The following is a 13,512-nucleotide window of genomic DNA, read 5'->3' as shown; positions in this document are numbered from 1 at the left end:
TGGGACTCGTGACGTCATCAAGGAGCTAGCATTGCCCTTTTCTTCAAAGAGAATTTCGTACAAACTCAAAATATACGAAACTAAGAATCATAATAGATACGAAATACAGAAAATCAAATATAAGAACCAGAATAAAAATATAATAAATATATAAACAGGGGATGCATAATTATTGGTACAAAAAAATTCCAACAATGTCATTGACATGCAGAAGTGCCGAAGTGAACATTTATTGTTTATGTGTACTAACATTGACGGGAAGGTCAAAGGTCGTATTTTTACTGAGTAAAAAGATGAAAACGGGTTGTAGGATTCGCGGCGGAGTCACCAGATATAGGATATGTGGGGTATGATTCGGCATTCACCAATTCGTAGTCGGTATCCACCGATATTTAGAGACCATGGTTGCAGGTGGAGGGACGTCTGTAAGTCGAAAGTGGTAGAGTATCACTGGGACCTTTAAAGATAAATTTCACGAGATCTCCGACTTACAGAAGGGTCCTATCGAGTCACATTCACATCCACCCCAAATTAAAAGGTGTGAACAACTTCGGAAAAATAACGACAATCGAATGAGAACGCTAGATCGCTGTGCTGGGATGAAATAACATTAATAAAAAGTAATTCAAATCATTTTTATGTCAAGATTTTTGCGTCCAATATTTCCTGGTTCAATTTCAAACCATCACCCACAAAAGCCAGAGGACCCCCCCCCCAGTCTCTGTCATCGCGGCCCAGACTATTACAAGGCACTAGGCAGTTGCCTCTAAGTAACAACCTGCGACTCAACATCCTCAGTACGATACCACATCCAATTATTTTGGATGTTAACATGTTTAACATCGAATTTCTTCTCGTCACTAAAAAACAACTTTAGAAGCGTTATCAGAAATGTTTCGAGATGTGATGATTTCTGCTCTTTGTCTCTGTTTGCAGGTAACAGATGCTTCTTTTGGTGTTTGTATGGAAATGTTTTGAGGTCAGTGTTGTTACGAAGTTGAGTGCGAGATCTCGTTTTGATTTGTGAATCTTTCTCGTAAAGATAATAACAAATTAGCAGGAGCAGCAAATGCATTATGGAATTAAAAGGGACAGCCCCAAACATGATAAATAGTAGCAGCAGCAGCTGAAAACAACAATATTTACAAATCTTTACAAAATACCAAAATACTCAACACTGATTGGTTAATTTCCAACAGTTTGATTGGCTGTCAAAATCCAACTTTCACCAATCAGAAAAGATTTGCCGTGGGAGCCGGGCACCTGCTAAATTTATATTTAAATAGAAAGAAGCCAAGCTGATCGGTAGTGTAAGAGCCCTTTCTAAGTCTCACACAAAACACACATTCATATTTCAAGCTGTCATATACATACGCGCACACAAACATACACGCCCACGTCCACACATGTACATATTCACGTTCGCGTACATACACTCACATTCACGTATATATACACACACGCTTACGTATACACATGTACTCACACACACGAACACGAACACACACATGGACGACGTCACTTCCGCTTTCTAAGGAAATACACATGCGCAAAAGACACTCCAGAAGCGAGTATAAAACATGGAGACCAGCTGTTTCTAATCCTCTTTTTAGGACCAACTCTCAACTAGAGAGGTTGGGCGAACAAGCCGCCGCCATTTCGGCGCGCGCGCACGCGCACCTCACGCCCACTTCCTACTATGTATGGGGCACGAGCTAATGACTGTATGTATACATTCTCACTCTTTCTCTCTCCATCTACTACTTGCCACTAAGAACACCTTCGCGTAGCTGACTACTAACTGATGACAACTCTAATATCCTCTTCCTTGCCTACACGCTGGATTCTCATTTCCACTACAACACTCACTTCAATTCCCACGCGCGAACAAACAATAATGACCCAAACTTGAGATGAAAACACATTTCCTTTTCTTGCTACAACACCAGTCCTGCAACGGACATTGGTTACATACGCGCGGACATGTTATAACTAAAATGTTCATTTCTTTCAACAGCAAATAAACGACGTTTATCTTATCCATTAATTGAGTCTTTGTTTCCTTCAATTCCCATCCGTTTCATTATTCTTTTGTAACGGGATTGGGGTATTTAGATATCCTAGTCCCCTACAGTAGATTGCTTGATTGAGCCTGGCGTAAGCCACATGAATCCCTGTCAGTTGAGAATCCAACTTCAACATCAAGAAGAGCTATCAACTTTAAACCTGGCCATAAAAGAAAAACATTTTGTTTGGCAAAAAATAAAGAATTTGCTTGCTGGGCGTCGAAGAGTACACACCCCAGCTTTGAGCTCTTGCCCAGGGCTAGATAACCTCCATGAAAGAGCTAAGTTGAAAAGCTCTTCTTCCTCTGACTGAGAAGCTGTCTGAACGAACCTAAGTTGAAAATATCCTGCATCTTGAAACCGTTAAGAACCTGAAGAATTAACTTTCCTTTACATAAAGTGTTCCTTGAAACATCTTATGAATAATTATTCTCGTTTATAAAAAAGATCTCTGAGTTATTATTGAATTGCTTTGATTCAAAAACCCAGTTAATTACAGCACCGACACCAAAACCAGCTATTCATCAAAGCACCTATGAAAAGAACTCAAACCATAGCACCTGCCCAGCTAAAGGTATTGCCAATTAGGGTTATCCGCATTTTTGTGCATTCTGGGCATCAGAGCGGTAGTTCCAGTGACAAGTAAGTGTCTGGTTACATTTTGAAGGGTCCATCACTAGACAAAGATAAAAGTGTTGCCACAGGAACTTAGGGTTAGCCACTGCATTTAGGGACTGGAGACGGTCTTCTAACACTAATTGGTCCCGTGAAGCAGAGCTGGGTAAATAAACCACCCTACTGAGGTATGTGTTTATGGGGAGACCTGAGGAACCGTGGTACACAGGTATTTCATTTGTCTTCTGCCTAAGATATGATGAGAGGCAGATCACATCTGTTTCTTTTGGCATCTTGATTCAAACTGAATTGTAATGGTGCGAATAAAGCTTTTGGTGGAAATCAGGAAAGGGTGCACGCGTGCAGATGTAGTGATGTGCTAAAGGTGTGTTTCCTTTTTTTTTTTTTTTTTTTTTACACAGTGGTCAACACTTATCAAGGCCCGGAAGCCACTCAGGGATAATGGTTATTGCAAGTACATTACGTTAGTGTGGAGATTTGATGAAGTGTTTACTTAAGGGGGCGGTTCATTAAGAATTTGTTAACGTTGGACTTGAACACATCCAAGTTGTAGTCAGGTGGGAAGCAGGCAGACGGAACAGAGTTCCACAGGCGTGCTGTTCTAAGAAAGAAGCTTTGTTCATGGAATCCATGTTTTGATTTAGGCACAGATAAAGAGTGGGGGAAATTTTTCACAGTGGATTCAGCTAGACGGGTGTTTTTCATGAAAGATTGGCGAGGAGGGGGACCAGAGATTGGAGTTCAGACGAGCACCTGCCATGGAAATAACGATAAAGCAAGGATAGGCGCGCAACGTCTCTTCTGTGGGAGAGAGGTTGCAGGGTAGAGAAAAGGGCATCCCCCACTAAGCCACGAAGTCTATTTTGTACTCTGTCAAGGCAGGATAGGCTGTTTTTAGCAGCTCCTGCCCAGATATGGCAGCAGTATTCCATCCTTGGACGTACTTGGCCAACCTGTTGATTCCACTTCTGTTGCATAATCATATAATACAGGTTAGAACGATAAAAGTGTCGCTCTAAAGAAAATAACACTACGGCTTCATTTTAAAACTTTTATTGAAAAAATCAATTTAGGTAACTTAATTTTGTAGTAGAGCTGACATCTATTCAATGTAGTTGCCTTCAGCCTCAACCACCACCTTGATACGGATCCGGAACTGGGAGCATGCCTTTCCACAAGTGCCGGCGGGAGCTCAGCAAAAACTCGGCAGATGGCAGTGATCAGGCTGGCTTTGGTGCTGTGGGAGGTTATGTTGGTGATGTTCTTGACGTACAATCAAACAAAGTAGTCCAGTGGGTTCAGGTCGTGGGAGGAGGGAGGCCAGTGAGAGAAAGGTACAAAGTCGTAGCACTCCTTTTGAAGCCAAGCTGGGTGTCTTTGGACTTGGGTGCCAGCACCGAGTCCTGCTGCCACACCCAGGGTCTGCCAGCGGTCACCTGATTGCACCAGGGGATCACCACACTCTTCAGCACATCCAGGTACACTTTGGTGTTGACTTTCGAATCGACTTTGAAGATGTAAGGTGGCATGATATGGCCCTCACTTGAAACCACACCAGAAACCGTGACCGGAAACTTTGTTTTCATCACTCTGGGCACACCTCTGTTATTCGTGGCAATCCAGTGATACATTTTGAGGGTGCTGGCAATGGTCCTGTTGTCATAACTTTGATCTGTAGAGAACATAAGTTGTACAGCGGAGCATCTCTGATCTTGCTCATTGAACATTGTGTCACTTTCAGACATGATAGAAGGCTCCTATTGCTCTTCGGATTTGTATACAATTGGCCAAGTGGTGACATCTATGTAAAAAAAAAAAAAAAAAAAAAAACCTTGTATATTCTCTTAATCAACCGAGAATCACATCAGTTTATATAAAAACATGAGAAATTAACGGATATATACTCGAGTCAAAACAATGAAAAGAATATGACTTCTATCATGTCTGAAAGTGACACAATGTTCAACGAGCTGTGCTTTCAAGCGTTGAACCATCCAGATTTCTATTTTGAGGGTGCTGGCAATGGTCCTGTTAAATTGGATTGGTAGAGAGCATAGGTTGTACAGCAGCACATCTCCGATCTCGCTCGTTGAACATTGTGTCGCTTTCAGACGTGATAGAAGGCTCTTATCACTCTTGGGATTTGTACACAACAGGCCAACTAGTAGATGGTCTGCAACAAAAAAAAGAAAACCGGTTTTCATCAAACGGAAATGGAATCATGTCGTCTTTTCTAGGATGGCAATTTTATTGCTCCACCCTGTGTACTGTATTAGTCTGGATGGATTGCCTATTCGCATATGGCAGTTCTCTTATATAAGGACCAATGATGTGACCTTGTCTGTTATGGCCTCTGTGTGATAACCTTAACCTTTTGATTGCAAAGCTAAACGTTGCCCAATTGTTGACTGTTAGCACGTGTTCCACTTTGCTCCAAATGTAGAACAAAAAATGTGTACAATTGGAACAGCTTTTACGATCCTAGAATGTGTTGGTGGGCTGATGGCTCGAATAGGTGTGCTAATATCTAAATATTAATACGATAGCGTGTGTGTTATTTTGTGTGTCACACTTACATCTTTTTTTCTTCCGAGTGACTGTCATTTAATTGTTACGATCTTCCATGTCTTGTAATAATTTTACTAAGAATTCTTCATAAGTTTTGGCTTCGGTTTCGGTTTCGATTATAGCTAAAGGAAGTAAAGTTATCTATCTATATATATACAGGGTTATTGGATTGTGTAGTGGACTTTCGGTCAGCGTTCAAGTTGTGGATAACTTGGCAAAGACTAAAGTTACCTCTCATGAAAGAGGAGAACTATTTATGGCACAATGGGAGATTCCATTGTGCACACATGGGCCAGTCTATTCTTTGGATTATAATTGGCTGAATCACCTGATTGGATATGCTTGTACATAAATACAAGCCCTCAGTCCAGCTCAATCTGGTGTCAGTCTTGTGCATAAGCTGGACCCTTGGTAAGTGTTGCTGCTATTATCATTATTATTATTGTTGTTGTTGTTGTGTTATTGACTAACACAGTTCTTTTGATTATTCTACAAGGGTGTCCACAAAGTCTGGCTACATTTTGCAGCCAGATTTTGTGGGCACCGTGTAGATTATGCAGCCAGACTTTGTGGGCACCGTGTAGATTATGCAGCCAGATTTTGTGGGCACCGTGTAGATTATGTAGCCAGACTTTGTGGGCACCGTGTAGATTATTCAGCCAGACATTGTGGGCACCGTGTAGATTATGCAGCCAGACTTTGTGGGCACCGTGTAGATTATTCAGCCAGACATTGTGGGCACCGTGTAGATTATGCAGCCAGACTTTGTGGGCACCATGTAGATTATGCAGCCAGACTTTGTGGGCACCGTGTAGATTATGCAGCCAGACTTTGTGGGCGCTGTGTAGATTATGCAGCCAGACATTGTGGGCACCATGTAGATTATGCAGCCAGACTTTGTGGGCACCGTGTAGATTATGCAGCCAGATTTTGTGGGCACCGTGTAGATTATGTAGCCAGACTTTGTGGACACCCTGTATGTGTATATATATATATATATATATATATATATATATATATATATATATATATATATATATATATATATAATTTTTTTTTTTTCTTCATAAGTTTTGGTTTCGGTTTCACTTCAAGTTGATGCACCCAAGTCATATGGATATTTTTTTTTTTAAATCACAACTTTATGATATGTAAAAATCGATAAAGAAATTAACTATAATAGTTTACACGAAATCTGCATAAATTAAAATATCATATTTTAGTGTATTTTACATCCCTGTTAGCTTAGATAAATACTTTTGCAGTTTTAACAAAAGAGCTACAATAATATCAGGGCGTCTCCGTTTACACTAGACATCCACAGAAAGCCAACATCAATATATTACATATGAAAGAGTCGGCTGGGGAATTTCCATTGGTCCTGCTAGTGTCAAAATTAATTAAGAAATCAGTTCTCAAATATCAAATTGCACCAACAAAGAAAAGACATCACTCACAAAAACCTTGCAGGTAAAATGTAAAATAGCTTGAATGAACCATCGTTTGCATAAACCTATGTGTGTCCAATCAAAAGGGCAAATGATCCCATCGCCGGTGACGCGCCTGGGGCTAAGTAACCAAACTATGTCCACAACTTGTCTTTCAATATGCCTTTTTAATATTACATGAAATAAGATCATTGCATTGGGAAGTTACGCATAATAGTAAAAAAAAAGATTTTGAATACCTAGGCGTGACAGAGGAAAACTGTTTGGAAATGTCTGTTCGATACATCGTAGTTAATAAAACACTAGCAAGCAGACCCAAAGTTGCCCGGGATTGAATGAGGATCAATGAACGTTTCACACTTCCAATATTTTTATTTTCATCGAAATTTGTGAAATCACCCATTTTTTTCAATCAAATCGATTGATTGCCTGCTCTAGTCACGATGAACTGGAAGGGAGCTTCACATGCCTCCCCACAGTGACTTAGTCCACAGTAAATTCTAGGTTTTTTTTTTCTTTATAAATAAGTCAACACTTATCAAGGCTCAGTGGCCACTCGAGGATAAGGGTTATGTAATATACAGTGGTCAAAGGGAACATGTTGTAGTGATCGTTAGTAGTGGAAATTTGATAACTTGGATTACTTAAGGGGATGGCCCATCAAGAATTTGTTAACGTTGGACTTGAACACGACCATATTGGAGTCAGTTAGAAAGTAGAGATATTTTTCTGACATGTAGTTGAAATATTAAACAACTTGATCCTTTGTCCTGTTCGTTCACAATTCAAAATCAGCTGAAATAATTTATTGATGAGGCAATATCAATCAAAATAATACAAATAAAATTATATGGAAGGTGCTTCTTCAATATAAAATTTGCGCTTGTCTTTTCGAGCACAAATGTCTAATTTGAGTTGTACTCTTTTGCAAGCACACACACACACACACATGCACACACACATGCGCACACACGCGCACGCACGCACGCACATTGCTTCTTCTACTGAACGGAGACAATTCATTTCCTGGTTCTTAATACTTACTAAATTTTTGAGATGAGGATTGATTATTCATATTGTTTGGATTCTTCGGACTACTGTTCTCATCTCGAGTGTCATTTTCACAACGTTTCAGCTGATGTAACTTTCGACCTTGTATCTTGTTATACTCAGTATTTTTTCAAAAATGTCTCCATGTTAGCAAACTGACGAACCATATAAAGTAAACTTTTAAAAAAATTTCAACAAAAGTATATTTTTTTGTGAATAACATGGTACAACCATAACAAATGAAAGTGGGCTAGTCAGGCTCAGTTTGATTCGTCAGCTTATATGCTCCTTAGGTTCAATTTTTAAAATCTGTTTGATCTAATTTTATTTATTAGAACTGAAATGAGATTAGGAATGTTCAGGCTAGTGTGTAAATGACGGAATCTATCTTACAGTTTGTGGTGACATCCATTTGGCCAATTATGCATCTCAATAAAGAACAGATAAATAAAAAGTTTGGGCATAAAGAGAAAAGGTATAGACATGGCTGCAACTCGTTGGCATGAAAACCTTAAAGCAAGATGAGCTAAAGATTTTTTTGTTGATAGTCTATATCTCAGTTGAGATGGAAGGCATTTTATTCTAAGATTTAAAAAAAAAAATGACAAAGACAAAAAAATGTCTTATCATAGAAAATGAAAATTATCTAAAAAAAGAAAAAATGTGAAAATCCATTTTGTTTTGACAAGAATGTTTTGGCAAATATTTTTTTTAAATTTTGTTTTATAGTCTTGAAATCTGTGATTAGATGAGCACAAAAGATTAATGGCAGATGGTACAAAAATGAAAACAACTGTTTTTACGTCACCAATTTGGTGTAATGCCAGATCTTAATGTACTTTTTTGTAACTATTAGAAAAAAATCAATATAAGATTTCAAATAAAATCTTTATCGTATATTAATGAGAGAAGCTTGATAACATATCTTTCCATTCTAAAACAATATAACGACCATCAGTGACCCATTAAGTCAAGATTTATTATATGTATTATCAAATATATAATTTACTAGCAGGGGTGCCCGGCGTTGCTCGGGTGTTTGGAGGTGTATGCTGTGCAAAAAAAGCAAAAAAACAAAAAAAATGGTTAATTTTTTAAAACTTTGACCCCTATTATGACCCCTTAAAATTTATTGTTTCGGGCTCAAATCACTTTATTAAGTTAGATCCATGTTCAAGGAACCTAAATCTAAAATTTCAAGTGTCTAGACCCAAAATTGTCGGAGGAGTTTGGTAGAGTTCTTAAAGGTCAAATCGTTGAAATTTGACCCCTTAACAGCCAAATTTCTGGCTGACACCCGTCACATCGATTTTCCCAAATCTCAGTACCCGGTATTTCAAATTTCGAGTCTATAGACTAAAAATTGACAGAGTTATTGCGTAGGGAAATGTACACAGACAGACAGACACACAGACACACAGACAGACAGACAGACAGACAGACACGTTCACTTTTATAGATATATAGATTAACTTCGACATGTTTGTGTAAAATAAAATGAAATTAAAAAAAACTCCTACGTTTCTGAATTTTTGAGATGAGGATTGGTTATTCATATTATTTGGATTATTCGAACTACTGTTCTCGCCTTAAGTGTGATTTTCACAACGTTTTGGCTGATGTAACCTTCGACCTTCTTCAGGTGTATCTTGTCATTAATTGATATTATTTAGACTCTTCAAACTACTGTTCTCATCTTGAGTGTTATTTTCACAACGTTTTGGCTGATGTAACCTTCAACATTCTGCAGACGTATCTTGTCGAATACAGGAATAAACTCAGGAATCAACAAAAAATTCCGAATAGAACCTTTTATTTAATCCACAGGGAAACATGCTCTGATTCCATCAGTCATGATTGCATAGAAGTCCTAAGCAAATCTTAATTGTATTTTGAGTGTCACCCGCACTGAGGGTTGAACCTTAAACCTCCAGAAGAATGTAACTTTATAATCGAATTTTACCAAGTACTTTATCCACTATGCTATGGATCCTTCCGCAAAGATCCGTGGCATAGATGATGAGAACAGTAGTCTAAAGAATCTAAACAATATGATTTAAAAAAAATATTATTGAAAAAATTAATTTACTTACCATAATGTATTTTGATTCCTTTGTAAATGAGCAAATTATTTTAATATTTTGTTAATAAATAAAAAGGTGGATTACTTTCAAATCGTTTCAAAGTTGAAAGGAATTTGGAACTGTTGAATATAAAATCATTTCTGGTTTTAAAATTCTTAGCCTATCATCATGAATTAAAATGAAAGTTTTGGAAGTTGTTTACATCCAATCGTTTTGTAGAAATTAAAACACAAGCAATTTTATAAGCATTTGGGGTGTTTCTATTATAACAATATAGAAACAGGTGTATCTTGTTATTAATTGATATTATTTGGATTATTCGGACTACTGTTCTCGCCTTGAGTGTTATTTTCACAACGTTTTGGCTGATGTAACCTCCAACATCGTTTACAACACAAGGACCCATGGCACAGTGGTTAGAGTACTTGGAAAAATCAATTGTGAAAATGATATTCTTCTGAAGGTTCAATTCTCAGTGAGGGCGACTGAAAAAAATAATGCATTTACAAATTACTTAGTACCTCTATCAAGTCATGGCTGACAGAACAAGAACATAGTACCTTGTGAAGTAAATGGAAGGCTCCATTTGAAATTCCGTCCAAATTCCTGAGTTCGACAGAAACATTCCCGAGATCGACAAGATACACCTGAAGAAGGTTGGAGGTTACATCGACCGAAACGTTGTGAAAATCACCCTTAAGATGAGAAAAGGATCCAAATGATATGAATAACTAATCCTCAAAATTCAGAAACTTTATAGATTTGGTTTTAATTCCTAAGTTTCTGTTGTCTTTCTGACATTATCAAAAAAAAAAATTGAAATTAAAGTCGGTTGTCCACCCTTGATTCTTTAATGGCCGCTACTTTTTTCCTCCGCATCAACATGGAGTAAAATTTGATTTTCTTGAACAAAAGAAAAATACTTAAGTCAATTCCGAGATTTTTTTTTTTTAATATTTCATCTTCGTTCCGTGAATGGTACATACGACACAGACTTTTCTGTATTTTCTTTACTTTTAATTGCCGTCATAAGTGCCAAGCTGAAGAAGCACCGAATTTTCTGTAATATTTTAATTGTGTTTGCCAATTGTCAGTTGCTGCGATTTTTATTGGTTAATCGTTTTGCCACCTTTTGCACATAACTTGCCCAGAATAAGTTGACGATAACACAATCCTTAAGTACCTTCTTTTTTCATCATTTTTAACGTGGTAGTCACCATTTATCAAGGCCCAAAGGCTACTCGAGGATAAGGGTTAATGAATGTACGGTGGTGGTGGTGTAATAATAGCTAATAGTGTAAGTTGGGTAGTATTTGATTATTTATGGGGACGGCTCAACAAGAACTCGCGGGGAGAGAGCAGAGAAAGACAGACAAAGTGGGGGCTGCGGACCGGGCGCTAGTCTAAGAAAAGAGAAAGGATTTGTCGGAGTGTTTCGGGCATGAGAATGTGTCGTCAAAACAGCTCGGATGATAGATATTTGTTTTTTTTTTAGTTAACAAAATTTTTTTAAAAAGTTTTCCTCTATCGTTAAATGAATATCTGGCCAATAACAGTTTATGTGTATTGGGAAAACAACATCATTTTTTCTTGCCGGTTTTGGGTAGTGTGGATCCACCCTTTAATTGACATTGCTCCCAGGTCCACTCTGATCCGGAGTGGTAGTACCTGTTAGGGTCCCAACTATGGGTTAAATAGAAACCGACTTGAAAACAAAAAATATTATTATTACTATTAAAAATTTTTCTTCCGAATCTTTGGATTCGGCATTAAATAACCTGAAAAGGGTTGATATGCCGTAAAACAAAAACAACCAATCAACTTAACAGTCACCTCTTATGAAGGCCTGAAAGCCATTCAAGGAAAAGGGTTAACGAATGTAAGGCGGTAGTGTACTAATAGTTAATGGTGTAAATTATGTAGAATTTGATTATTTATGGGGACGGTTCTACAAGAACTTGTTTTACATTGGACTTGAAGGCTACCTTATTGTAGTCGGCCAGGAAGCAGACCAGTGGAACAGTATTTCACAGGCGGGTAGTTCTAGAAAAGAAGTGTTGTTCATGGAATCTGAGTTTAGATTTAGGCACAGATAAAGAGTGGGGGAAATCGTTTATAATGGGGGAACTTGTTGATAGTGGTTGTAGCTAGACGAGCGTTTTTTTTTGTGAAAGTCCGGCAAGAGGAGACCATAGATTGGAGCTCAGACGAGCACTTACCATGAAAATAATGATAGAACAGAAACAAGCTCGTAACGTTTCTTCTGTGGGAAAGAGGTTGCAGAGAAGAGAAAAGGGTATCACCTACTTGGTTTCGCAGATGGTTTTGAACTCTGTCAAGGCTGGACAGAGTATACCAAACAGCTCCTGCTCTGATGTGACAACAGTATTCCATTTTAGAACGTATTTGACTCTTATACAGATAGATAGAGGATTGCATTGGCAGTGAGATACTTACTGGAGCGGTAGAGTGATTCAACCATTTTTCCAGCTATTTTGGCAACAGATTTGATGTACCTTTTTCTTTTAAAAAAAATAGGTATTCACGGGATACTGTTTATGCATTTGAAGAGTAAAAAAAACAGAATAGCGGCGGCTACGTTCATGTTATTCATTTTATCTGCATCAATCTCTTTTTTTTTTTTAAATTTATTTTTTGGTTTTGTTTTCTTTTTTTTTTTTCAACTTTGCATTTAAATAATGCACACGACGCACAATCACGTGCCTCAACATAATGCAACTTACGTGCCAAAATTGAAGAGAAGAAAAAAAAAATCATTGCATACAACTTTCTCAGCCAATTTTTTAATTGTAATTTAAAGCTGCTGCTGCTGCTTTTTTTTTTTTTTTTTGTTAATGGCTGCCATATTTATTCTTCAATTTTCCATCCGATGTGCTTTCTTTCCCTGTCACTCAATATCCTGCAGTTTTTCGCGATGCTTTTTAATGAAGCTGACAGATCTAATAAAGAATTAAACAAATACAATAGCTTGTTTAGCTTTTCAATAAAGTGAAGTTATTTATTTAGTGAGCCTTTTTCGACATATTTTACTTATTTATTTATTTTTGATCCTGCTGGGAACTTTTTTTTTTTTTTTAATTACATTTTCACCCCAAAACAAGGCACATTGCCACTTTGGTGTAGGGGGGGCTACTATCAGGGGCAGCAACTGCTGGGGCACTATGTTGGGATTTGGGCAGCAAGATATCGGTTCACGTTACACTTGAACTTCTGCATGTCAGTATAGTTAGGGAAGCAGGGACCTGGAATGAAATTCCAGAGTCTAGCGGTTCTGGGGAAGAAACTACTGGAGTAGAAAGATCTTTTACATCTACAGATCTCTACTGTATGGGGGTGGGATTTAGTTGCCTGTCAGGTTTGTCGAGGGTGTCTACGTCGTATAGCACAAGTGTCTGCAGTTCGTCAGAGCATTCACCATTAAAATACTTGTAGAAAAGGCAGAGGGATGCAACGTTTCGTCGATGGGACGGAGGCTGAAGCTTAGATGCCAGTTCAGGGCCTATCAGATTGGCGACTCTCTTTTGAACCTTGTCTAGGAGCGAGAGACTAGTAGCAGATGCACCAGCCCAAATGTGACAACAATACTCGATACATGGGCGAATGGTGGCCTTATAGAGGTGCAGGATACTTTCAGGCGTC

General features: G+C 38.1%; 1 protein-coding gene across 1 annotated transcript in view; it reads right to left on the bottom strand.

Annotated features, from left to right (window-relative positions):
- LOC145283949 (neuropeptide Y receptor type 6-like) overlaps positions 1-13,133 on the bottom strand; it is a 122,772-nt gene extending 109,639 nt beyond the window's left edge. The window contains exon 1 of the mRNA XM_080133046.1: positions 12,310-13,133. The gene's annotated coding sequence lies outside the window, so the exon portion shown is untranslated. The remainder of the gene's footprint in view (positions 1-12,309) is intronic.
- Positions 13,134-13,512: the final 379 nt, after the last annotated feature.

Source organism: Euprymna scolopes, chromosome 8 (assembly GCF_053919585.1).
Source record: "Euprymna scolopes isolate OS-2025 chromosome 8, ASM5391958v1, whole genome shotgun sequence".
In the NCBI taxonomy this organism is placed as follows: Eukaryota; Metazoa; Mollusca; class Cephalopoda; order Sepiida; family Sepiolidae; genus Euprymna; species Euprymna scolopes.
Note: the sequence above shows the minus strand (reverse complement) of the source record. Positions and strands in the feature narration are given on the sequence as shown.